Source organism: Elephantulus edwardii, unplaced genomic scaffold, assembly GCF_000299155.1.
Source record: "Elephantulus edwardii isolate Elephantulus edwardi_28Jun2011 unplaced genomic scaffold, EleEdw1.0 scaffold00166, whole genome shotgun sequence".
Taxonomy (NCBI): domain Eukaryota; kingdom Metazoa; phylum Chordata; class Mammalia; order Macroscelidea; family Macroscelididae; genus Elephantulus; species Elephantulus edwardii.
The window spans coordinates 6,744,886-6,770,571 of NW_006399916.1; the positions used below are offsets into that span (position 1 = coordinate 6,744,886).

Genomic DNA, 25,686 nt, shown 5'->3' on the forward strand with positions numbered 1-25,686 from the left:
TTGTAAACAACTCCTTTCCCCTTCTCACACCTAATTAATTTATCTCCAAGGCCTCTAGATGATTTATTCTACATGTCCCTTATTTCTGCAGCTACTACCTTGGTCTATGCCTACTACCTATCTCATTTGGAATAATACCACAGAAAGAAAAAAACTTTTCTCACGGACTTCTCCCTTCCAGTCCAATCTATTCCATTCTCTATACTAGATCAGAGGTCTCCTCTCAATCTCACTTTCCCTTAGGATAACGCACAAGTCTCCAAAGGTTTACCTCTATGTGCTGATCCTAGCCCACCTCTAGCTTTATCTATCACCCTCCTTTGCCTATGCCCTAAATTTGAGCCATTCTCTTCAATTGAATTTTATATGCTTTCCTGATTTGTCCCATGTCTCTACGGTCCTATTCCCTTGTCCTGAAGCATCCTTCATTTTCATTTTTTTCTATAGTTTGCCTCTTTCCATCTATTGGTATCATCAGCTCACATGTCCCCTTCAGTGACATATGCTCCTGTGAAGTCGTATTCTTATCATAGTACACAGGATGTTTTACTGTGAATGTGCTTTATTTTAAATGCTTATTCAGTGTCTGACTTCCTCACTAGGATATAACCTCTGCATGGGCATTTTACTCCTGACTCTCTATCTTTTAGAGTGGAGAATCTTTTCTTGTGTGACTGCCTCTGAAAATCTGCTGGGGGGGGGGGTCAGCTATGGGCCAGTTCTGATTCAACGGTAAATACAAGTGAGCATAAGATATATGTGAATATTTTCTTACCTAAAAATGTTGTCATTTGTTATGGAGGATGAGTTTGTTTTCATTACCTCATATTGCCTGTGATAGAAACACTGCAATGAGTATCTTTAAAAACCCCCATACATTTATTTTATCATGGTGTTGGAGGCTAAAAGCCCAAATAATTCCTTCAGTCATCCCGACTCTTTCTGTGAACCCCTACTTGGTTTTGGGGTCTGCTGGTGATCCTTGGCTTTCCTTTGCTTGTTAAAGCTCTTCACATGGTGTGTGTGTGTGTGTATGTGTTTGTGTGTCTTTTTAAATCACAGATGTGATTTGGTTATGATCCACTCTACACTTCAAGTAACTGATCAATTACATTATATTAGATTTTATTCTGAAAGTAATTTTACCTGTCAGTGATTGAACTGTGTGCACTTCCTAATATGTAATAATGTCATGTGGAGGAGCATGAGCAGAAGGCACCGTGAGCACATGCTCCGTGGCGGCCCCGGGAACGCGGAGAGTGGCTGGCATTGGCCTCTGCGGCTGCCAAGAGCCCAGCCCCGTTACGGGCATGGCGGCCAGCCTGTGGATGGGGGACCTGGAGCCCTATATGGATGAGAACTTCATCTCTAGAGCCTTTGCCACTATGGGAGAAACTGTCGTGAGCGTCAAAATTATCCGAAACCGCCTCACTGGGATTCCAGTGGGCTACTGCTTTGTAGAATTTGCAGATTTGGCTACAGTGGAGAAGTGTTTGCATAAAATTAATGGGAAACCCCTACCAGGCGTCACACCTGCTAAACGTTTTAAACGGAACTATGCAACTTCTGGGAAACAACCAGATAATAGCCTCTTTGTGGGGGATCTAACCCCAGATGTGGATGATGGCATGCTGTATGAGTTCTTCGTCAAAGTCTACCCCTCCTGTCGGGGAGGCAAGGTGGTTTTGGACCAGACAGGTGTGTCTAAGGGCTACGGGTTTGTGAAATTTACAGATGAACCGGAGCAAAAGCAAGCCTTGACTGAGTGCCAGGGAGCAGTAGGACTGGGGTCTAAACCAGTGCGGCTAAGCATGGCAATACCCAAAGCGAGTCGTGTGAAGCCTGTGGAGTACAGCCAGATGTACAGTTACAATTATAACCCGTATTATCAGCAGTACCAGAATTACTATGCTCAGTGGGGCTATGACCAGAATACAGGCAGCTACAGCTATAGTTACCCCCAGTATGGCTATACACAGAGCACCATGCAGACATAAGAAGAAGTTGGAGATGATGCATTAGAAGACCCCATGCCACAAATGGATGTGACTGAGGCCAACAAGGAGTTCACGGAGCAAAGCGAGGAGCTGTATGATGCACTAATAGACTGTCACTGGCAACCCCTGGACTCTGTGTCTTCAGAGATTCCTGCCATGCTGTAGCCAGAACAAGCCATTCAGAAGAGGCTATGTGAAGATTACTTATTAAAAGAAGAAAATGAAGAACTTTTACCTTCTTGGAAATATTTTTTAGGTTTTAATAAATTATCCCTTGGGAGTAAAAAAAAAATAATAATGTCATGTGGAAGTTTTGATAAAAACTTTTTGATAAAAAACTCCATGAGCTGATAAACTGAACAATTAGTTGTAAAAGGATTAAGAATAGATTGAATAGATTAATCCTACACAGACCTGATCCAATGAAAGGTGCATGGCCTATAACTACTTTTGTCATATGCGAGATAAAGAAAAAGGGAAACATCAGAACTACCATAAAAGAAATGCCAGGAGTGGAGAGTGTACCTGTTTGGATCCAATCCCCTTCATTAGTGTGCTTCTCATCACAGGAAAGGCAAAGACACATAAATCTATCCAAAGAATGATGGGCATACAGATACTGAAGACGACACTGAGCTTTCTCCAGAACCACGGACAGAACACCCTGTCTTAGAGCCATCACTCTAAATTTGGATTTCTAGTCTCCTAAGCCACAAGAGAACACATGTATGTTTGTTAAAACCATCCACTTGTGATAGCTCTATTACAACATCATAAGAATTTCATTTTGGAAGGTGAGTATATTGCACTACATTGGGTATAAGTAACTATGTTATATTATGGAAGGTAATTTACTCCATTCCAGGTCAATGGATTTGATCACATGTAATAACTCCATGATAGCAACTAAACCAGTATTTAGTCAAACCATTTGGAAGCTTAGCCTATTCAGTTGATATGTAAGAACAATGATTATATACCATTTTTTCTTTGGCTACACAACAGTTCTCACTTAAATATAAACCATTAGTCAGAATTACAAGGGGCCTCTATAAATAAAGATTTCTTGTATTCAAACCTACACAAAATAAATCCTACTGCCCAGGGAGGGTCCAGACTTTGGGATGTTGCACTTTATAGGAGGGATGAAGAGCTGAAGCTATCCTATATTTGAAAATGTACAAATGCACATTAATGTTTTTATAGTGGTGCTGTGCTTCTGTGTGTCAGTTGATGGTGCACTGTCACCTTGGCCTACCAGCATCGACAGTGCGATACATGTTTACCTCAGTGGTGAAAATGTAGAATTTGATGAACAAACTCTTCCTTAGAGGTATTTTGAGTGTTCTTCAATCTGAGGTGTTCATTTGATGACATTACATAGAACAATGTTCCAGTGTCTAACATATGGTATCCTGTTGTTGTTGTTGTTGTTAGGTTCTGTCAAGTTGAGTAAGACTCTTGGCGACTTTATGAACAACAAATCCGAACCCTGTCCTATTCTGTGTCATCTTCCTAATCTCCGACACACCTGACCATACTGCAACAGTCACTGTGTCAATCAACTTGGTCGAAGTTCTTCCTCTCTTGCACCATCCCGCCACCTTTCCAACCAAGATGTCCCTCTCCAACAAACAGTCTCTCCTAGAAACATACCTGGAGTATATGATGCAAAGTTTAATCATCTTTGCCTTCAAGGATCACTCTGGTTGCATCTTTTCCAAGATCTATCTATTTGTTCTTTTGGAAGTCCATGAAATCTTAAGTACTCTTCTCCAACACCAGAACTCAACGGCATCAATTAATCTTCTGTCACCCTTATTCACTGTGTAACTTTCAGGTGCATGTTGTTGTTGTTGATTGCCTTCAAAGTAGAGCATGACTCACAGCTACCCTATGAAGATAAGGCCTGTAGCCCCTCTACAACTATTAACATTTATCAAAGTTCACAGGGTTTATGGAGGCATGTTATTTAGGAAGTGGATGCCACTCCTGCTTCAGGGGCATATTAAGTGATTAAAAGGACCACTGCCTAAATAAGGCACACCTTAGTCCTCAAACCAACATCATTCTAGAGTCTGTTATTTCAGAAGTGGATGTCCAGTCATTGTTGGTTTGTTTTAGTCTGAAACCTCTGCTGAACTGCCTACTACCAGATATCAGTGGCACGACATTCAACATCACAGGGACATGCAAGCCATCACAAAACAACAAACTGACAGACAGGTGGTAGATAACTGTGGATAACATTGAAAAGAATAGAATTTCAGAACAGTTTACCATGCTCATGTGAAAGCTGTACAAAGACAAAAGAGAATCATTTGAACTGAACAAAGGGATACTGACTGTCTTAAAATGTGGAAAAGTGTGCATGAGGGTTGAAATTTTTCTTCATATCTATTCAATCTGTATGCTGAGCAGATAATTTGAGAAACTGGACATTATGAAGAAGAATGTGACATCAGGATTAAAGGAAGATTTATCAACAACCTTCATTATTCAGACACAAGTTTGATTGCAAAAAGTGAAGATTTTTCAAAAATACTTTATTGATTTTAATGTAGTGATACCTTTACAGTATGTTTAATTCATACACATTGTGTTTTCTATAATTTTTTATTTATATTGTGTTTAGTGAAGATTTGAAGCACTTGCTGCAGAAGACCAAAGCCTTCCATATGGATTACATCTCAGCATCAAGAGAACAAAAATCTTCACCACTGAACCAATAGGCAACATCATGATAGATGGAGAAAAGATTGAAGTTGTTAATAATTTCATTTTCCTTGGATCCACAAACAACAACTATGGTAGCAGCAGTTTATAGAAATGAAAAGATGTAAAAAGAGCTTAAAAGCTGTTTTGCACTGGGAAAACCTATTGTTAAGCACCTCCACAAATTGTTAAACAAGGATATCAGTTTAAATATTAAAGTACATGTGATCCAAGTTAGGATATTTTTCAGTTGCTTCCTCTGGTTGGGAAAGTTGGATAGTGAATAGGGAAGACCAAAGAAGAGCTGACAGCTTTGACCTGTGGTGTTGGCAAAGGACACTGACAGAGCTGCCAACGAGTCTGGACTGCCAAAAGGACAAACAGGTCTTGAGGGCCAACTGCACACTCCTTAGAAGCAAGGATGGTAAAGCTTTAGCCTCACATTCTTTGGGCATGCTTCCAGGAGGGACCAGTCATTGGAAAAAAACATCATGCTGGGAAAAGGAGAGAGTCACTGAAAGAATGGAAGACTCTCATTGATATGGATTGACAGAGTGACTGCAACAACAGTTTTGGACGAGGTAGAGATGGTCAGGATGGTGAGCAAGATAAGCAAGGTTTTTATCTGTTCAACTGGAAGTAAGGTTTTGAGTATTGAATATACCATGGATTGCTAAGAGAACTAACAGTTTTGTCCTAGAGAGGGTTAAACCAGGCTGCTCCTTGGAGGCAAGGATTCTGAAGCTTCATCTGACATACTCTGGACATGTTGTAAGGAGGGACCAGTCCCTGGAGAGGGACATCATGCTTGGGAGGGTGGAGGGACAGTGCAAAAGAGGAAGACCCTCGATGAGATGGATTGATTCAGTGACTGGGGAGATGTAGGTGTGTCAGAGACAATAAGATCTGCACAGGATAGAGCAGGGTCCAGGGCTGTTTTACATAGTGTCATTATGAGTCACAGGCGACTCAACAGCACATAACAACAACAATAGCAACGAATTTAACTTCACTTAAACATAAATTAGTTTTTACCCTTGTTTTCTGGGAACACAATTCTAAATTCAGGAGTTTCCTGAACAATTAAAATCTGTTAGCCAGGTTACAAAATCTCCTTGGAAATCTCAGGAAAGATAGAAAACAGGATTTAACTGTACTGATCATTTTCTGCTCTCTGCTCTGTATTTTCTCTTCCTTTTTCCTTTAAAATCTCATTGTATAAATTGTGTATACTGCACTGAAACAGATGAGGGAGTGAATAATTTAAAAGCGATGTATGATAGGGTATTATGGTTATCACAAGAGTCCAAAATTAAGGTTGCATAGTGGAATGTACTTGGGGCGGCGGGAGGGGTGTGGGGGGACTGTGTCCCAGGGAGGGAGTGTTTCTTTTACTTTTGAAAGAGAGGAGCAAACTGGGGGGCGGGGGGAGGGCTGGGCAGGGAGAGAAGTGCAGCAATGGATGAATGGAAATCCAAAATCTCTGTATATGCTCATTAAAATAATTTAAAAAAAATAAAGCTTAAGAAGGAAAAAAAATCTCATTGTAGCTGGCTTAGAATAATCCCCTGCCCGCCCCCCACATAATAGATTGAGCTATCTGAATTCACACACACATTACTGCTTTTAGAAATCATATATACTTTAATTTCTTTGTGCTTAATTTTTAATAATGCCAATGTAAAATTCTAAACCAATGAGGATATCTTTTTAAAATGAAGAGAGAAACAAAAATATTTTACATAAAAAGACAAATCTCCAAAAGAAATATTTAAAGAGAGTAGTTGGACAGAAGGAATTGATTTTAAAACAAAGCACAATAATTCAAATAGGAATCTTAGAGTAGATAAGTGGTCAAACGTTTATTAGATCTGTGTCTAAAACAGCAGTAAAATGTAGCATAAGTTTTTAAATATGCAGAATTAAAATCCATAACAATAACCTAAAGTAGGTAAGGAGATAAATGGAATATAAGTGTTAGAAGTCTCTGACATTGTCCACAAAGTTGTACAGATACCAATTAATGTCTATTCTAATAAGGCAAGAATTCACATTGTAACTCGTTTCGCTAGATGAGTAATAAAAGAATATATTCATAACAAGATAATATGGAACGATGGAATGATTTTTTTAATAAAAAAATCACAAAAAGCAAACAAGGACAAATACAAAAGAAGGTGCAAGTAAAAAAAGAATATTAAGGTGATAGACTTCAACCAAATATATTATTAACTGCATTGAATATAAATTGATTAAAGTTAGATTTTAAAAATTGATGCTATTGTTAGGTGCTTTTGAGTTGATTATGGTTCATGGCAATCCTCTGAACAACAAATCAAAACGAGCCTCAACTTGACAGCCATGGCCCACTCCATACTTCCCTGGCGAGGCAAGATCACAGATAACAATCTGACGGGATGCATAACAGATGAGCAAGTGGCCGGCCAGGCCCTCACAGTGCATCACAATCTCAACATGATGCATGGCAGATGAGCAAGTGGTCAGCCAGGACCCTACAATGTACCATAATCTCAAGGTCAAGTGCACAGGCACTCCCATGGGCCTGGCAGGGCTCATTTGTAGGCTCTGAGGACCCAGGGGAGGCCCACTCTTCCTAGAAAAGCTGAGCTGTTCTGGTTCTGCAGGTCCCCTGTATCTGTAAGTTATTTTACTTATTGCCAGTGCTAGGGGATGAGAGGGTGGGGAGGAACAACTGCTTATTCATTTACATTTATTTATTCCATGATGTATATCTAAATATTTTATTTCTAAAAACTACCAGTGGTGTGTGTAAGGTCTGCTCTAACCCCTCACCAAAACTGATTTAAACACAGCGTAGCATCCTTGATGCATCCTGGCTCCAAGGCCACCTTCTCCTTTGTCAGCTAGAGAACAGCTGTTAAGGACATTTGGGATGGAACACAGGCTACCAAGACAAAACCTGGAGGCACATTGTCCTGGCAGCAGAGAGGTCCAGGCACTGCAGACAGGCAGGATGGGACGCGTTAGTGGGGAAGAGCATGGCCGCTGACGAGTTACTCAACAGAAATGAGCCCCTTAGAAAGGTGATCATAACTGTGCGTGGTCACGGGATGCTGTGTGGTTTAACTGACGAGAAGTCTGCCTGGGACCTCAGTACCGTGCTCCTCGCGGCAGGCGCTCAGGAAAGGAGTCACATAATTACACTGGGGAAAACAGCTGCAAGATCTCTTTAAGCTCATTCGTACATGACCTCATTTGAAGCAATGCATTAGTTGACCATTACTGGCACATATAGAGTGAATTTCAAAGTCTTAAGAAAAGAAATTTAGGGTCTTCCTGAAGCCTTACTTAACACTCTGCTAATTTCTCTCTAAATGTACATTCTATGCTATCAAATTTCCATTCAGTGGAACCTGAATTAATGATTGTTATCAAGTATCTCAGCTATTTTAGACACTGCTTCCATATTATTTTTAAGTATTCACTTTCAATACCAAATTAAATATTGATTCATTGGTTGTTACTTTTTAAATGATTGTTACTTTAACAGTGCACATACTTACTACTTATGGAAAGTATATAAATAAAGATCTCTTTAAGATCTGATTAAGTAAGGATGCCACTGTGATGACTAAGGTGTACCTGACACATGTCAAGCCCCTTTCAGGAGCTTCCTGTGCATGAGAGCCAGCTAAGGAAAAACGATGCAGGCAGACTGAGGAGATTGGTCATGATGTTGAGAAAGAATACGGGCATCCAGAAGAATGAGCCAATCAATCTTAGAAAGACAACTAAAGTGCTCTTCAGAAGTGAGGACAGCCTCCGTCACATTCCTTACTTTGGAAATGCTACCTAGAAAGACCAATGGCTCCAGAAAGAGAGTATGACTGGTGGAGGGTCAGCAAAAATGAGGGAAACCCTTCATGAGGTGCTCACATAACAATGGATCAAACCTATCAACAGTCATGAATAAGGTGCAGAATGAGTAATGTTTGGTTGTTTTGTTGTGTTGGGGTTTTTTTGTGGTTTTGTTTGTTTGGTTGTTTCTGTCCTTTATCAGGTCACTAAGAACTGAAGCTGATTTGATTGTAATTATAAAGGTGGACAATCTCCTTGCATACAGTTGGCAGCCTCTGAAGTTGACTACAACAATCTGCTTCCATAAACATTCACTGCCTCAGGAGCCCAAGGGGACAGTTGTACTCTGCTCTGCGGGTTCATTGTGAATCTTAATTTACTAGATGGCAATGAGGTTGGCTTTTCTATTTATTTTTGCCTTAACAACAATAACACTGAAAGTCAAAGACTGTTGTAGTCCGCAGAGAACCTGCACAAGCTTTCCCTGGCCTAGCCACCCTATTTTTTATCAGTTTTGAAGTCAGTTATTTCTCAACCATCTTCTTGTTCCATTCTACTCCTCCCTCTATCCGCTTCTCAGAAAGCCACAGGACTCAGTTCAGTACTCTGTCTTCCTGATTGCAGAGACATTACTTGTTATTCTTTTCCCTACTGGCTTCCAACAAGCATATTGAAAAAGTCTGCTTCTGTTACAGGGTGAATTCATGTAATGCTGAGTCTCAGTAGAGAGGTTAAGACACAGCCATTAGTTACACTAATTAGAGCTCTGCCTCTGTATTCCGTAGGCATCTGAAAGTAGGTAATGAATGATTACAAGAGGAAGAGAAAGCACTGGCTGTTTAGGAGGAAGTCCATTTACTACCTAACTTGATGTAGTTGTTACTGTGAACCGTCGAGGTAGAACTGACCTGTAGCTGCCTCTCTAGTGGGTTTTTAGAGGCAGTTAATCATATGGGAGGAGACTGTCAATCTTTCTCCCACAGAGCAGATGGTGGATTTGAACCTTTGCATTGGCAGTGCATTTCCTTACCACTTACTTAACCACCAGAATAGTTGTTGTTGTTGAAAAGTGCTGTCAAGTTGAGTACAACTCACAGTGACCCTATGAACAAAAGATCTGAACCCTGTTTTATCCTGCACCATCCTCACACTTCCTGACACACAAGAGCCCATTGCAGTAGTCACCATGTCAAACCACCTAGTTGAGGGTCCTCCTTTCCTTTGCCAACCCTCCACCCGTCCCAGCATCATATCCCCCCTACCAACATGCACAAAATATGTGAGGCAAAGCCTCATCATTCTTGCCTTCAAAGATCCCTCTGGCTTCACCTAGTTTAAGACATACCTGTTCATTCTCTTGGTCGTCCATGGGACGTTCAGTCCTCTTTTCTAATACTACAGCTCAAAGGCATCAATTGTTTTTCTGTCATCCTTATTCATTGTTCAGCTCTCAGATGCAGAGCAAGTGATCAGAAAGACTATGGCCTGAATTAGTCCTGAAACTGATATCATTACTCTTCAATAATTTGGAGAGGTCTCTAACTGCAGATTTTCCCAGTGCAATGTGTCTCCCTATTTCCTAACTTCTGGTACCAGGGATGTTAACTGTGGATCCAAGTAAGATGAAACAGTTGGCAGTTTCAGTCTCCTCTCCATCCATCATGATGCTGCCTATTGGTCCAATGGTAAGGATCTTTGTTTTCTTGACATTGAGATGCAATTCATAGTATAGGCTGCATTCCTTGATCTTCTGCAACAATTACTTTGGATGAAGTAAACCAAGAGAAAAGTATGAAGGGGCTGATGCAATAACTTTATAGAAGCAGATGAAGATACTTTGCAATGAAAAGCCAATTGTTTTGTTTAGAGGAGGGTGTATTCAATTAGTTCTTGGGTATTCTGGGTAGTTCTTGTAGATTTTGGTACTATTGACATTTTATTGTTATTTGCTGTTGAACTGGAACTGACCCATACGTGACTCTTTGGTGGGTTTTCAGAGGCAGTTATCACACAGGAGGAGATTACCTATCCTTTTCCCGATTTGAACAGTGTTCACAAGGTCAAGTCTTTCAATTGTTGACCATGGAATGTTTTTCCATTTCAGTAGTTTTCTATTCCCTAATGATCTTTATAGTTTTTTAAAATTTTACCTCTAGGCCCTTTTTTATCCTGTGTTAGATTTTTTATTTGGGGGGGGGTATGGGTCTTGTTTCAATTTTTAACAGATCTATTTCCAGTTTTGCTCCCCAACCTTTGTAAGGCTGTCATTTTCCTATTTAATGGATTTAATTTTCTTCTTTATTATTATTATTAATTTCAATGAACACTTACAGAGATTTTGGAATTCCACTCAATCATTGTTGCACTTTTCTCCCCACCCACTCACCCCCAGATTTCATTTTCTTCTTAAAGATCAGTTGACCATGCTGTTGTTGTGTATCATCAAGTTGGAACTGACCCATAGCTGAGATTGCCCCTCTTCCTCCTGTGGAGCAGCTGGTGGATTTGAACCACATACCTTTGGGTTGGTAGCACAACTACTTACCATTAGGCTACCAGTGCTCCCTTCAGTTGACCATTATTATGCACTATCGAGTCACTTGTTGACTCTTAGTGACCCTTTGTACACTAGCTCTAAACCCTGAGCCAATCTCACTGTCTGTTACAGACCAACCCCCATTACTGCAGTTACCATGTCAATCCATCTCATCTGGGGTCTTTCTCTCCTGCATTTTCCCTCTACCTTTCCAACCATGATGCCCTTCTCCTAGCCACATGCCCAAAGCATGTGAGATGGAGCTTCAAAATCCTAGCCTCCAAGGAAAGACTTTGTTTCACCCACTCCAAGACATACCTGTTTGTTCCATTGGCAGTCCATGGTATGTTCAGTACTCTTCTCTAGTAACCACAATTAAAAGGCATCAATTCTTCTTCTGTCATCCTTAGTCATTATCTAGTTCTCTGATGTACAGCAAATAATTGCAAAAAACGTGGCCTGGGTCTTCAGCACTCTGGAGAGGTCCCTGACAACAGACTTTCCCAATGCAATTCATTCATTTATTTCCTGGCTATTGGTACTAAGAGTGTTGATTGTGGAGCTTAGCAAGCCAAAGCTGTTAACAGTCTCAATCTCTTCTCCATCCTTCATGATGCTGTCAATTGGTCCAGTGGTGAGAATCTTTGTCTTCTTAAATGTTGAGCTTCAATCCACATTGAAGGCTGTAGTCTTTGACCTTCTGCAGCAAATGCCTCAGGCCCTCAGTTTCAGGAAGATTTTTTTTTCTTTTATATGGAACACTTCACGAATTTGCATGTCATCCTTGCGCAGGGGCCATGCTAATCTTCTCTGTATCGTTCCAATTTTAGTATATGTGCTGCCGAAGCGAGCACGGAAGCAAGATTTTGTCATCTGCATAGCGCAGGTTGGTGATGAGTCTTCCTCCAAACCTGATGCCACATTCTTCCTCATAAAGTCCTCTGTAATGTTCTGTTCCATATATAGATTGAAAAGGTATGGAGATAGGATGCATCCCCGATGTACATTTTCCCCCTGGTCTTGAACCATAAAGTATTTCCTTGCTCTGTCCTGATGACTGCTTTCTGGTCAAAGTATAGATTTCACCCAAGCACACTTAAGTGTTCTGTGATTCCCATTCTTCTCAATGTAGCCATAATTTGTTGTGATCCACACAGTTAAATGCTTTTGCACAGACAGACATTTTTCTGGTACTCTCTACTTTCAGCTAAAATCTATCTGATATTGACTATGACATCTCTAGTGCCATGACTTCTTCTAAACCCAGCCTGCACATCTTGCAGTTCTCTGTTGATGTGCTGTTCCAATTGGATTTGGATAATCTTTAGTAGGATCTTTCTTGCATGTGATATTAGTGATATTGTTCAACAATTTCCACACTCTGTCAGATTTTTTTTTTAAATGGGAATAAATATGGAACTCTCCTAGTCAGTTGGTTGTCTTCCAGATTTCTTGGTAATCTAGTCAGAACATCCAGGGCTGCATCTGTTTGTTGAAATAGGTCAATTGGTATTCCATCAATCCTGGGGCCTTATTTTTTTCCAGTTCCTTCAGAACAGTTTGGACTTCCTCCTTCATCATCATTGACTCTTGATTATATGCTGTTTCATGAAAGTCTTCTGTGCCATTCATTCATTCATTTTTGTACAGTGGCTCTGTGTACTCCTTTTATCTTCTTTTGATGGTTCCAGGTTCATTCAACATTCTGCCCACAGCATTCTTAAGTATTGCAACTCAAGGCTTGAACTTGTCCTTTAGTTCCTTTAGCTTAAGAAATGGTGAGCAAGTTCGGCCTTTTTTATTTTCTGACACGAGCTCATTGCACATTTCATTACAATACTTTGCTCTGTCTTTTCCAGTTAGCTTTGTAATCTTACACATCTCTTTTACTCCTTGATTTCTTCCCTTTGCTTTGGCTCCTTGGTGCTCTAGTCAATATTCAGAGTCTCTTCTGACCATCCATTTTGGCCTTTTCTTCTTTCTGTCTTTGTAATGACCTTTTGCATTCTTTGTTGATGATATTCTTGATGTTCTTTATATTCTCACACAGCACATCTGGTCTTGGCTCATTAGTGTTCAAGGCCTCAAACCTTCAAATCCAGGAAGAAGTCAATGATCTTGGACTCCTTGATGGTCACTGAAAGGAGACAGATTTCCTCCAAGGACTTGATCTCCATATATTTAACCAGGAGCCCCAGCTTGGTGACTGGGAGCCACTCCTTGTCCTTGGCTTTGCCTCCTAGGGCCTCCAGGCCCTCCTGCTGTACCGGCATCATCTCCCTTTTTGTGTTTTCTCAGAGAAGAAGCTGAAGTTGATTTTAAATTACTCATGCCTCACTCTAGCACACACTGCCCTGCCCTGATATTCCCGTGATGTGCTTAAAGTCCTGATGTTATGACTCCTTTATGTTTTCTCCTCTCAGTTATATAGGAGTCCAGACACTGGATGTGATTGTCATTTGAGTGTGTTAGGATTATGGATTTTTTTAAATAAATGAGCTGAAGAGGAATCCCTGATCTCTATTCCTTCTCCTCAGCATCTCAGCAGCTTTGGGTTGATAGGCTTTATTGTTCCTGTTGGTGTGGTCCAGGTCTTTCTCCTTTCCTATGATACAACTGGTGAAAGCTGTTTGAAGGGAATAGTGTGCAAAGCCTGGTAAGAGGGGAGAAGAACACTCTGGAATTGCTCTGGGCAGGAGAGTGCATCTGCCTCCTTGCAATTCTCAGCCACCCTCACTGGGGATGCTGGGCTGCCAGACCAGATGCTGGTTCTAAGGGCACCACATGTTATTTATAACAAAACACTTGCTGGTCGCCATTAACAACCCAAGCAAGATTCTTATTTTTCATGTCATTCAACAAAACACTACCTTTTATTATTTTTTTAAAATTTAATAAATATTTTCTTAAATTTAATTGAATAAATTGATAAACACTTTGCATATATCACATTTAATTCTTAGAATAATTCTACAAAAATAAATGTTACTGTTATATCTGAGTGAAACAGAATTAAGCATCAGTCATTTAGGATGTCTGGAGACATCTTTCACATTATATAGACTATGATAAGGAGGTACCAAATATGTTCTTTTCAATAAAAAGTGAACTTTGTTCATTGATTATACTTAAGAAGCGGCCATACATAAGAAGCAGTCCTAGCTATAGAACAACTAGTAAGGGAAAATTTTTTAGGATCCAATCTACAATTTGACTTCTGAAAAATACTACCTTTTATTCTACACATTTTTTTTCTTTCTCTGGCTCTGCAACACAGTTATAAGACCAATAAAGCCCCAGAAAGTGATTCACTGCAAAAAGGAGTCCAACTGCAATGCACACACCAAACTCATTTTTTAAAGAGATAGGAAAGGCAATTGGCAGGTTTATATGGAAAAGAAAGAGACCCCAAATAAGCAAAGCTCTTCTTACAAATAAAAATGAAATGAGAACCATAGCACTCCCTGATCTCAAAATGTACTACATAGCCTTAATAACCAAAACAGCATGGTATTAATACAATGACTGATGCACAGACCAATGAAATGGAATCAATAACCCAGAAATCAACCAATCTACCAGCAGCCAATTGGTATTCAAAAAAGAATGAAAACATAGTAAATGGGGAAATGACTACCTCCTCAGTAAATGATGCTGGCAAAACTAGATATCTCCTGTAGAAAATGGAAAAAGGATCTGCATCTTAACCCATACACAAAAATCAACTCAAGGTGGATCAGCAACCTGGGGATAAAACTCAAAACCATAAGGATTATAAGAAACAAAATGGAACCAAATTTAGAAGCCTTTGCTTATGACATAAATTGGCTGAAAATAAATTGACACAACAGAGAAGGTAAAATAGATGAATGGGATCTTTGAAAAAATTAAATCCCTTTGTAGACTATGGAACCAAACTCTGCTACTTAAAACTGTGACTTGGGGCAAGTTACTTGTCTTCATCTGTAAAATAGGCACAACGACAGCTTCCATGTGTTAAGGCTGCTTGCTGGGATGCTCATTAACCTTTGCTGCAGTTATCAGCAGGAAAAGTTTAGTGGCTATATCATTACTTCTTTCTCCTTCATGATGCATGTAGGTGTGTGGGTTGTATTTGGTTGACTGTAGGCAGCTCCAAGTTGTCTATGTGGCCATGATCACCTGTCTTCTCATTTTTTATTTTAAACTGAAGCCCTTATTTGGGACATGTTATTCTCAAGACCAAATAAAGAACAGGAGTTGTATCTTTCTTCCTCTCCCCAAATTCCCACATGCACACACAAATCAGGGGGAAGGGATGGGAGTGGAGGGGTGAGGATGAGTAGGGATAAATCCTAGGGTAGATTCGGTGGGTGGAAGGAGGGATTGAAGGAAATGGGAAGGATCTGAGGGAAAGGACAGTAATGATGGTCAAGGTCCAATGGTCATTAATTTTATAAAACATAATGCATGGGAATGAAACACAATATGAATGAAGGATAATGTGAAACACAATGTATATGAACATTGTAAGCAAATAAAGAATTTTTTAAAAAAATGAAAAATAAAAAAAAAACCCACAAAACCCCGTTTTTCCAATAGAGTAAAAAGAAAACCTACAGGCTAGGGGAAAATATTTGACAATGACATTTCAGACAAGGGTTTGATAATGAAAGTTTTCAGAATACTTAGGGCTTCCATAAGGAAAAGACTGGTAACTCAATAACAAGAGTGGGCAAAAGACATGAAAAAATATTTTGCAAAGGTCAACATTCATATGGCCAACAGACAAATAAAGAAATGCTAAAAATCACTGTCAATTAGAGTGATGCAAATCAAAACCACAATGAGATACCATCTCACTCCAGTAGCAGTGCCAAAGTTTAACAGACAGCAAGTAATAGATGTTAGAGAGGATGTGGCAAGATAGGAACTCTTATTCATTGTTGGTGGGATTGTAAAATGACACAACTCTGGAAGGCAGTTTGTTATTTCCTCAAAAAGCTAAACATGGAAATTCCACATGACCCAGCTATTTCACTGCTTGGAATATACCCCAAGAAAATGAGAACTGAGGCACAAACTGAGACTTGTACACCGATGTTCATAGCAGCATTATTCACCATTGCAAGAACATGGAAACAGACAAACCAACAAAGAACATAGAAACAGCCCAAATGTCCAACTACATTCAAATGGATTGAGAAATTGTGGTGTATTCACATGATGGAATATTGTGCAGCATGTAGGAGCAAGGATTTTGAAAATTACCACCTAATTTGGGAGGGACTGGAGAACATTATGTTAAGTGAACTAACAGTCCCATAAGGACAAATACTGTATTAAGACCATTACTGTAGAAATAGATAACTAGTAAAACGTGTATGAGGATCTAAGGGGAGAAGGGGCAGAGAAGAGGGGTGGGGGGAGTCACCATAGGGTCACACAATTTGATGGGGAGAGAGAGAGGGAGAGGGGTGGGTAAAGGAAAGGAGAAAGATCCAATGTAAAAATGTATACAAACTTTGTAAGTAAACCAGTATGAAATTTTATATATATTATACACACACACACACACACACACACACATAAACCTGAAAATGCATAATGTATGCTAGGGCATTACCAGGTTTTATCTCAGTCACCTCCACTACTGTTACTCCATGTGACAATGATAACCTGAGCTCAGTTTCTGACTCCTCCTGAGCAGAAGTGTGCCATTCTGGAGTGATGAAAGCTGCAGTGCTTCAGTCCTCCATGGGGAAAGCAAAGGGACCTGCTTCATATGAGATATTCTTATTAGATTTATATTATGCATGACGTGCACAGGCTTTGACTGCTAAAGAAGTATTAGGAATCACCAGCACCACTATCCTCCTCACCATCATCATCATCATCACAGCCACCATCATCGTCAACCGTCACCACTTCATCATCACAGCCAACATCATCTCCAGCATCACTACTACCATCAACACCATCATCACCAACTGCCACCACTATCATCATTAAGGTCACTATCACTGCCATCATCATCACAACCACATCATCACCACTATCGCTACTACCAACAACACCATCATCACCACAACCACCATGGTCAGTGATCACCGACCACTCTCATTATTACAGCCACAGCATCAACACCATCACTACTACCACCAACACCATCATCACCACAGCCACTATCATCAGCAATCACTGACCACTCTCATTATTACAGCCGCCATCATCACCACCATCATTATCACAGCCTCCATCATGACCATCATCTCTGTCATCACTATTACCATCAACACCAATCTTCACTTAACTTCCACTGCTATCATCATCACAACCACCATCATCTCCAGCATCACTACTACCATCAACACCACAGCCACCATCATCAGCTTCTTGACTGTCATCATCTCCATTACCACTATCATCATATCTTATTCTGTATATGCTTTTGCAGTATTTACCAATGTGTGATACATCAGTCACCATCTGCCCAGGTCAGAGAAAACATCATAGCTAACCCAATCACCTGAGACTGGTGTTGGTGTTAGCTGTCTTCAGATTGACCCATGACTCATGGTAACTTCATATGCTATAAAACAGAACTACTCCATAATGATTTTTGTGTGTTGTTCCAAACTTAAATAACCATGATGTGTGCATATGTGTGTATACACATATCAACCTATGTATTGTTAACTATCTAACATTTACTCTATTCCTATCCTCAATCCATCTACCATAATTAAGATAGTGATGTAAGTAAAGTTAAGTGTCGAGCACCTCTCTTTCTCTGCAATATTGGTAGAAGAATGTGCATTCTTTTACCCAGGGAAGACTTACCATGACAAATTTGAAAAAAAGCAAGCTCACTGCCATTGGGTTTGATTTTGACTCAGTTGCCTTCTAGGGCAGAGGAGAACTGGACCACAGGGTTTCCAAGGCCAGAAATCTTTGCTGGAGCAGACTACCAACATGGGGGAGAATCCATGGAGAAGTTAGAGAACTCAAATCACTGAGTTACTGAAATTGGCATGTAAAAGAATTTTTTATGTAAACCAGAGGCATTGAAGTGCAGTGCTGTTGACTTCCCAGGAATGCTTCTGTCTATCACACTGAAGAGTAAGAGAGTGTGAGGACCAGAGAAATAGCGCAAAGAAACCAAGGTTTCAGGGCAAAGTCCTAAGTCAACAGTCAACTGACGGGTGTTGTGCCTCAGCAAGTGTGAACTGCACGCTAACACTAGCCTTGGCTCCATGGTCTTTTTTCTCTCTCATGAGGTGAGCCGCTGAGAAGTGCATCATTATCACTGTCACAGAAAACACTGCATTTCCATGTCCCCGCTGGCAGCGGGGGCTAGTCCCTGGAAAAAGGCATCATGCTGGGAAAGGCATAGGAGAGAGACCCTCCACAAGACAGACTGTCAGTGACCGCAACTGTGGACTGGAGCACGTGGAGATCATGAGGATCATGAGCAGGACACGAAGGTTCAGATTTGTTGTTCACAGGCTTGCTGAGTCGTCGCTGACTGGACAGCACCCAGTAATAACAACAAAAGTCCTGGCATGCTTGCTTACCAAGAAAGTACCTTTTCCTGAAATTACTGTCTTACTTAGCAATGGACCTGCACTGTCTTTCATGAAATTTCCTGTAACTGTTTTTAAGCTTTTTATGCGTCCATGCATAGTTGTTTCCCTAAATGAATTATACTTGCCCTGGCAATGCCAAGACTTGGCCTCCTAGTTGTCTGTATCCACCATCTGCACTCCCTCGCTCTCCAACAGCCACAGCTGTTTCTGGGTGTGTCTCTGGCTGGCAAAGAAATGAACTCCCTCCCTCATTACCATTAAGTCAGCTCCAATGCATAGTGAGCCTCCACTGGGTTTCTGAGACTATAAAGCTTAACTGGAAGAGGATTCCCATCTTTCTCCCCAGGAGCTTCTGGTGGGTTCAAGTTGCCAGAGATCCGGCCTTTAGGTTAGCAGCTCCACATGCTCCTGGCTACTTCACCGGAGCTCCTAAGCACAGAACAATCTTGAGAAAGTAATGCTCCTGAGTCAAAAGCCTTTGACTTTTCTGCAAATATCATCTACTCATATGCAGCACAGTAGTCACTGAGTCATTCACTGTAGTGACTGAGCTTCGGGCAATGGGGGTTGTGCATAACAAACTATAAGACTTGATCATCTGCTTTCCAGTAGGCCAGAAAATCCAATATGATACTTTTAATGCTGGCTACTATTTATAATTCCTACAAGAATTATTTAAGAGTTACCACCAACAACCGAAAAGAATTGGCTGACACAGAAAATTTCAAAAACAACATATGATCAAGAGGCAATGGTGATGAAGGAGGAAGTTAAGGCTGCTCTGTGAGAACTGGCAAAAAACAAGGCCCCAGGATTGACAGTGTACCAATTGATATATTTCTACAAACAGATGCTGCTCTGGACATGCTCACCAGGTTTGCCCAAGAAATCTGGAGGATGACTGCCTGGCTAACTGACTGGAAGAGATCCACATTATTCTCATTCTAAAAAAAGGTGATCCATCAGAGTGTGGTAATTATTGAACAATATCATACACAAGCAAGAGCCTGATGAAGATTATCCAAAACCAACTGGAACAGTATCTTGACAGAGAACTATCAGAAATACAAGCTGAGTTTAGAAAAGGTCATGGCACTAGAGACATTATCACCAATGTCAGATGGATCTTGGCCAAGAATAAAGAGTACCACAGGAATGTATATCTGTGTTTCATTGGAAATGCAAAGGCATTTAACTGTGAATCACAACAAATTGTGGCTAACCTTGAGGAAATGGGAATCCCAGAACACTTGATTATGCTCATGTGAAACTTACACTTGGACCAGGATACAACTGTCAGAAGAGAACACTACATGTTTCAAAATCAGAAAAGGAGTAAATCAGGGATGCATCCTGTCTCCATACCTTTTCAATCTATATGGAGAATAGATTATTTGGGAGGCTGGGCTTTATGAGAAGGAATCTAGAGTCAGGATTAGCGAGAGACTCATCAACAACCTGTCATGCAGATGACACAACCTTGCTTGTTGAAACAGGAGGGCCTGAAGTGATTGTTGCAGAAAGTCAAGGGCTGTAATCTTCAATATGGATTGAAGCTCAACATCAAGAAGACAAAGATTCTCACCACTGAGCCAACTGGCAGCACCATGATAGATAGAGAAGAGATTGAAATTGTTAACAATTTCAGCTTGCTGGGCTCCACAATCGACACTCTTGGCACCAGCAGTCAGGAAATCAAAAGATGAATTGTACTGGTAAAATCTGCTGTCAGGGACCTCTCCAGAGTCTGAGAAGCAATGATGTCAGTCTTGAGATTAAAGTGCTCCTGATCCAGGCCATGGTCTTGCAATTACTTGCTATGCATCAGAAAGATGACTAATGATAACAGAAGAATTGATGTCTTTGAGTTGTGGTGCTGGAGAAGAGTCTTGAACATACCACAGACTGCTAAGAAAGCAAATAAGTCTGTCATGGAGAGGATGAAATCAAGTTTCTCCATGGTGGCTAGGATTGTGAAGCTCCATCTCACTTAATTTGAGCATATGATGGCAGAAGGGACTGGTCCTTAGAGAAGGACTTTATGCTTGGAATTGTGGAGGGACAGCACAGGAGAGGAAGACCTAGGATGAGATGAATTGACTCAGTGACTGGAGAAATGGAATTGGGTGTGTCAGAATTAGTGAAACTGGCTCAGGATAGGGCAGGGGTCAGAGCTGCTGTACATAGTCACAGGCACATAACAACAACAACAACAACAACAACAATCACCAATTTTAAGAATTGAGTCATAGGCTATAAAACCACAACAACAAACACAAAGAGTCAAAACTAAAACCCATTGCAATTATAATTTAGACTTATGGCAGCCTTCTGTGGCACGAAACAGAACTGCCCCTTCATGCTATCTTGAGTGTAGCTCTGACAGGCTAACCAGTCTTTAGGAATTAGGTTTGGGGGATGTTAACTCAAAGGCCAAGCCTCTCTGACGACACCAGCAGCTCCTCTGGAGAAAGATGGACACTCTCCTCCCAGGCACTGTACAGCCTTGGCACCTGCTGGAAGGTCACATAGAGTCAGTTCTGACTGAATGGCAATGAACTTGACAAGCTTTATGGAAAGAGCATCCCGGGGTATTTCCTGAATGGTGACACTGGGTGATGGTGAATCATCAATCTATAGGCTGGTAAACTCAAAAGCTTCAAACTCATTAACACCAACAAGGACCTGACTCACAGCTGACCCTCCTTTGGGATTCTGAGGTCGTACATCACATGGAAGTGGATGGTTCATCATTCTCCCATGGAGCCACTGGTGGGGTTGAACCACCACAGAGGTGGCATGCTTGAAGCAGTGCCATTTCCTATGGACCACACACCGGAGTTCCTCATGTAGGCTAGCACCTGAGTAGACATGTTTGTATCTAACCCTGTCCTAAATCTTTTAATAATGAGTCAGTTCTGACTCAAAACACCCTTACAGGAGAGAGCAGAACTTCCCCTGAGAGTTTCCAGGTCTGAAGTGTGTATGGATGCAGACTGCCTTATCTTTATCACACAGGAACCCCAGAGTTACTACCAAAGACCAAACCAAACCAATTGATTGACTGTTGGGTCAATTCCAACTCACAGAAGCCTTACAAGACCGAGAAGAACTTGTTTGTAGAGTTTCTAAGACAGTGACTTTTTTAAAAAAAGCTTTATTATTTTTTTTTGTGTGTGTACCATCTAATCAGATCTGACTAGCACAGGAGGAGATTGTCCCTCCTTCTCCAGCAGACCATCCCGTGGATTTGAACCGTGTACCTCTGGGATTGCAGTGCAGCTTCTTGCCACTAGGCCACCAGAGCTCCCAAGACCGTGACTTTTATGGCAGCAACTGCCACGACTTTCTCCCACGGAGTGGGTGGTGGGTTCAACTAACCAACCAGCCGACCTTCCTGTTAATGGTGAATGCTTAACCACTACGTCAGTAGAGCTTCTTACCACAGATGCTACAGGTAACACTATTCCACTTGTTGTCCTAAAATTTTGTAAAATTGTGATTTTAATGAAGGTTTACAGAGAAGTTGGGCTTTCATTCATTCATTGTTGCACACATAGATGAGGAGTAAAGGCTTGGTGGAGTTCTTTGGGGTGTTTCTTATTTATTTTTTAAAATTGTGATTTTAACAAAAGTTTACAAAAAGGTTAGATTTTCATTCATTCATTGTTACATATTTTCCTCCCTCCTCCTCTCTACCCATCCCCTAGTCCACTCTGCAATGCCCCTTTTGTTCCAGATTGTTGTCAAACATATAATGACTAACGATATATTCCTTTCAGACAGTTCTCATCTGTTTCCATGCAGTATTCATTATCTATCCATTCTTCCTATTCTCCTCGTTCTAACTCTCATGTCTGTCTTATTTTATAAGTGGTGTTTTGCAGTATTTATCCTTTTGTGACTGAGGTATTTCTTCAACAAAATGTCCTGAAGGGTCACCTATGTTGTGTATATATTTTTTCTAGTTCATTCTTTTTCAATTCTGCATAACATTCCATGTGTAACTGAACCATTGTTTTTCTATCCATCCATTTGTTTATGGGCCTTTGGGTTGCTTCCATCTCTGCTCTCATGAATAATGCAGCAATGAACATGGATATACATACATCTGTTTGTGTCAAGGCTCTGGTTTCTTTAGGGTATATTCCCAATAGTGGATTTGCTGGGTCAAATGGTATTTGACCAAGCTTTTTGAGAAAGCATCAGACTGCCTTTTATAGTAGTTGTACCATTTTACATTCCCATCAGCAGTGAAGAACAATTCCAGTCTCTCCAAACCCTCATCAGCATTTGTTGTTTGCTGCCCTATTGAACTTTACTGTTGTTGCTAGGGTGAAATGATTTACATCTCTGACAGAAATAAACTCTTCTATGGTCAACTTATTTTTGACAAAGTCAATTAAGTGGGGAAATGACAGCCTCTTTAACAAATAGTTCTGGCAAAACTGGAAAGCCATTTCCAGAAAACTCAAGCAAGACCCACACCTCACAATTAACACAAAAACCAACTCAAGGTGCATCAGGGACCCATGAATAAAACCCAAAAATATAAATTCATCAGGGAAAAACAAAGAACAACTCTAGTAGCCCTAATTTACAGCATGAACAGTTTTCCAAGTATAATAAAAACGTCTAAGCCAGGAGAAATGAATGAAGCCTTTTAAAAATCAAATTCCAAAGCACATTAAAAAAACTTGTCCAGCAGGGTAAGAAGGAAACTCATAGACTGAGAAAAAGTATTTGGCAATGACATATTTGATAAAGGACCCAAATCTAAAATTTACAGTGTACTCCAGCACCTCAACAAGAAAAAGGGAAACAACAAAATAGCACAAGTTATGATTCAGATACTTCAACAAAGAGGAAATTCAGAGAGCCAACCAACATATGGTGAAATGTTCAAAATTCCTTTTTCCTTTTTAAAGTACATACATTTATATGGCTAAGCCAAGGATCTGTAATGTGGCCTATTTTATATGCTAATGTTAGTGTAACAACACCTCATTGCCAGCCAGTTAGATTATTTTTTTCCTTTTTAAAAATTTTTAAACTTTTTATTTTTCTCATATTTACAAAGTTTGAATACATTGTTTTTCACAGAAGATCCTTCCCATTTCCCCACCCATCCATCGAATTGTGCAATCCTATGACTAAAACCCTAGCCACCCATCCATCCTCACCCCTCTATTTTCAACTTCCTCCCCACTGTGGATCCTCATACTCATCTACAATAATGGTTTTATACAGTATTTGTCCTGTAGGACTGAGTTAGCTCACTCAGTATAATACTTTCCAGTCCTTCCCAAGTTAGGTAGTAATTTACAAAATCATTGCTCCTTTGTGCTGCATAGTATTCCATTGTATGAATGAACCACAATTTTGCAATCCATTTGTTTATGGTTGGATATCTGGGCTGTTTCCATGTTCTTGCAATGGTCAATAATGCTGCTATGAACCTTGATGTACAAGTTTCTATTTGAGCCTCAGTTCTCATTTTCTTCAGGTATATTCCAAGCAATGGAATAGGAGGGTCATATGAAATTTCTCTGTTCAGCTTTATGAGGAAGCGTCAAACTGTCTTCCAGAGTGGTTGTGCCATTGTACAATCCCACCAACAAAGTAAAAGAGTTCCTATCTCACCACATCCTCTCCAACATTTATTACTTGCTGTCCTGTTAAACGTTGCCACTACTACTGGGGTGAGAGGGTATCTTATCGTGGTTTTGATTTACATATCTTTTATTGCCAGTGATTTGGAGCATTTCTTTTGGAAAAGTAGAGTACCAGTGAAGGAGAGGGAAACTCTCAACAAGATGGACTGAGCTGTGACTAAAGCGATTAGGTTAAGCACAGCACAGCTTATAAGGACTGCTTGGGAGGAGGCAGGGTTGTGTTCTATAGTACATAGGAACTCTATGTATTGAGGTCTACCTGTGGGCACCCAACAACAGCATAGGATACCATAGTCAGGATCCATCTGACTAGAGTGAGTTTGGGTTTTGTTTAGAGGGCATAAAGTGCAGTCTGAGAAGCCCTCTATCCAAAGAATTCCACAATTCAGTCCCAGAAAGCCCACAAGTCTAGGAAAACATAGATTAATCAGTAAGAGTGATTTGTAACTTCTTCTTAGCCAGGCTGACCCCAGAGTGAAGGTTTCAATGTGTTTCTCTGCTCTTAGAATCTATTAGTTCCTATTTTCTGCCCTGTCTTACTGGTAACAGTTGATCTTATTTCTTTAATGATCCACTGGTCATTTAGTTTTCTTCTTATTTTCTTCATAATCTGATAAGTACACATAATGCTAGAATTCCATTAGGATGCCCAGCCAAGAACTCTTAAGGATGGATTGGTCTTGTCCTTCTGTGCCCGTGTTCTTCACACATTTATTAAATGGAGCTCAACCATTAAATTGATTGAGGGTCAAGGCATTATCGTTATTCACTGGGCTCATGGCATACAACTGGCTCACTAGTGTATTTTAGTTTTTATTGTGTGTAAAGTCTATTAATGACAGACTGAAACTTCATGCTTAAGTCTCTGATGAACATGGTTTTCATCTTAAGCTATATTTGCATTGTTAAAAAACAACCATAATCTTAATTTTATAGACTCCTTTATATCTTTCCTGTGGTCTCACAAATGTCTGTACAACAAAAAAAGTTTCTGTTTTGCAAAGGAAGAAACTCTGAATTAGAGAAAGCAATCCACTCACTAATAATTCCAGACATGAATCCATTTAATCTATGGGGCTAGATTAGATATCTTTGATGGTTTTGGGTTAATAGCCTCTGCAAAATTCCAGAGACAATTATTTCTAAACCTATTTTTTGCCCCCTACTATCTTGAAAATAATGAAGAATGACTCATCAAATGTAGGTATTCTCTATGTGGTACAAAATGACAGGCTTTTTGCTTAGTCTGGGTACCACCCCAGAACCCTCTCTCCACAATGTTGTTGTTGTTGTCATCATTATGTGCCAGCAAGTCGCTTGCGACTCATAGCGACCCTATGTACAAGAGCCCTAAA

General features: G+C 40.3%; 1 protein-coding gene and 1 pseudogene across 1 annotated transcript in view; one reads left to right on the plus strand and one right to left on the minus strand.

Annotated features, from left to right (window-relative positions):
• SLC35F3 (solute carrier family 35, member F3) overlaps nt 1–25,686 on the minus strand; it is a 546,824-nt gene that overhangs the window by 31,621 nt on the left and 489,517 nt on the right. The window lies entirely within an intron of this gene.
• Nucleotides 1,311–2,162, plus strand: LOC102849269 (annotated as a pseudogene).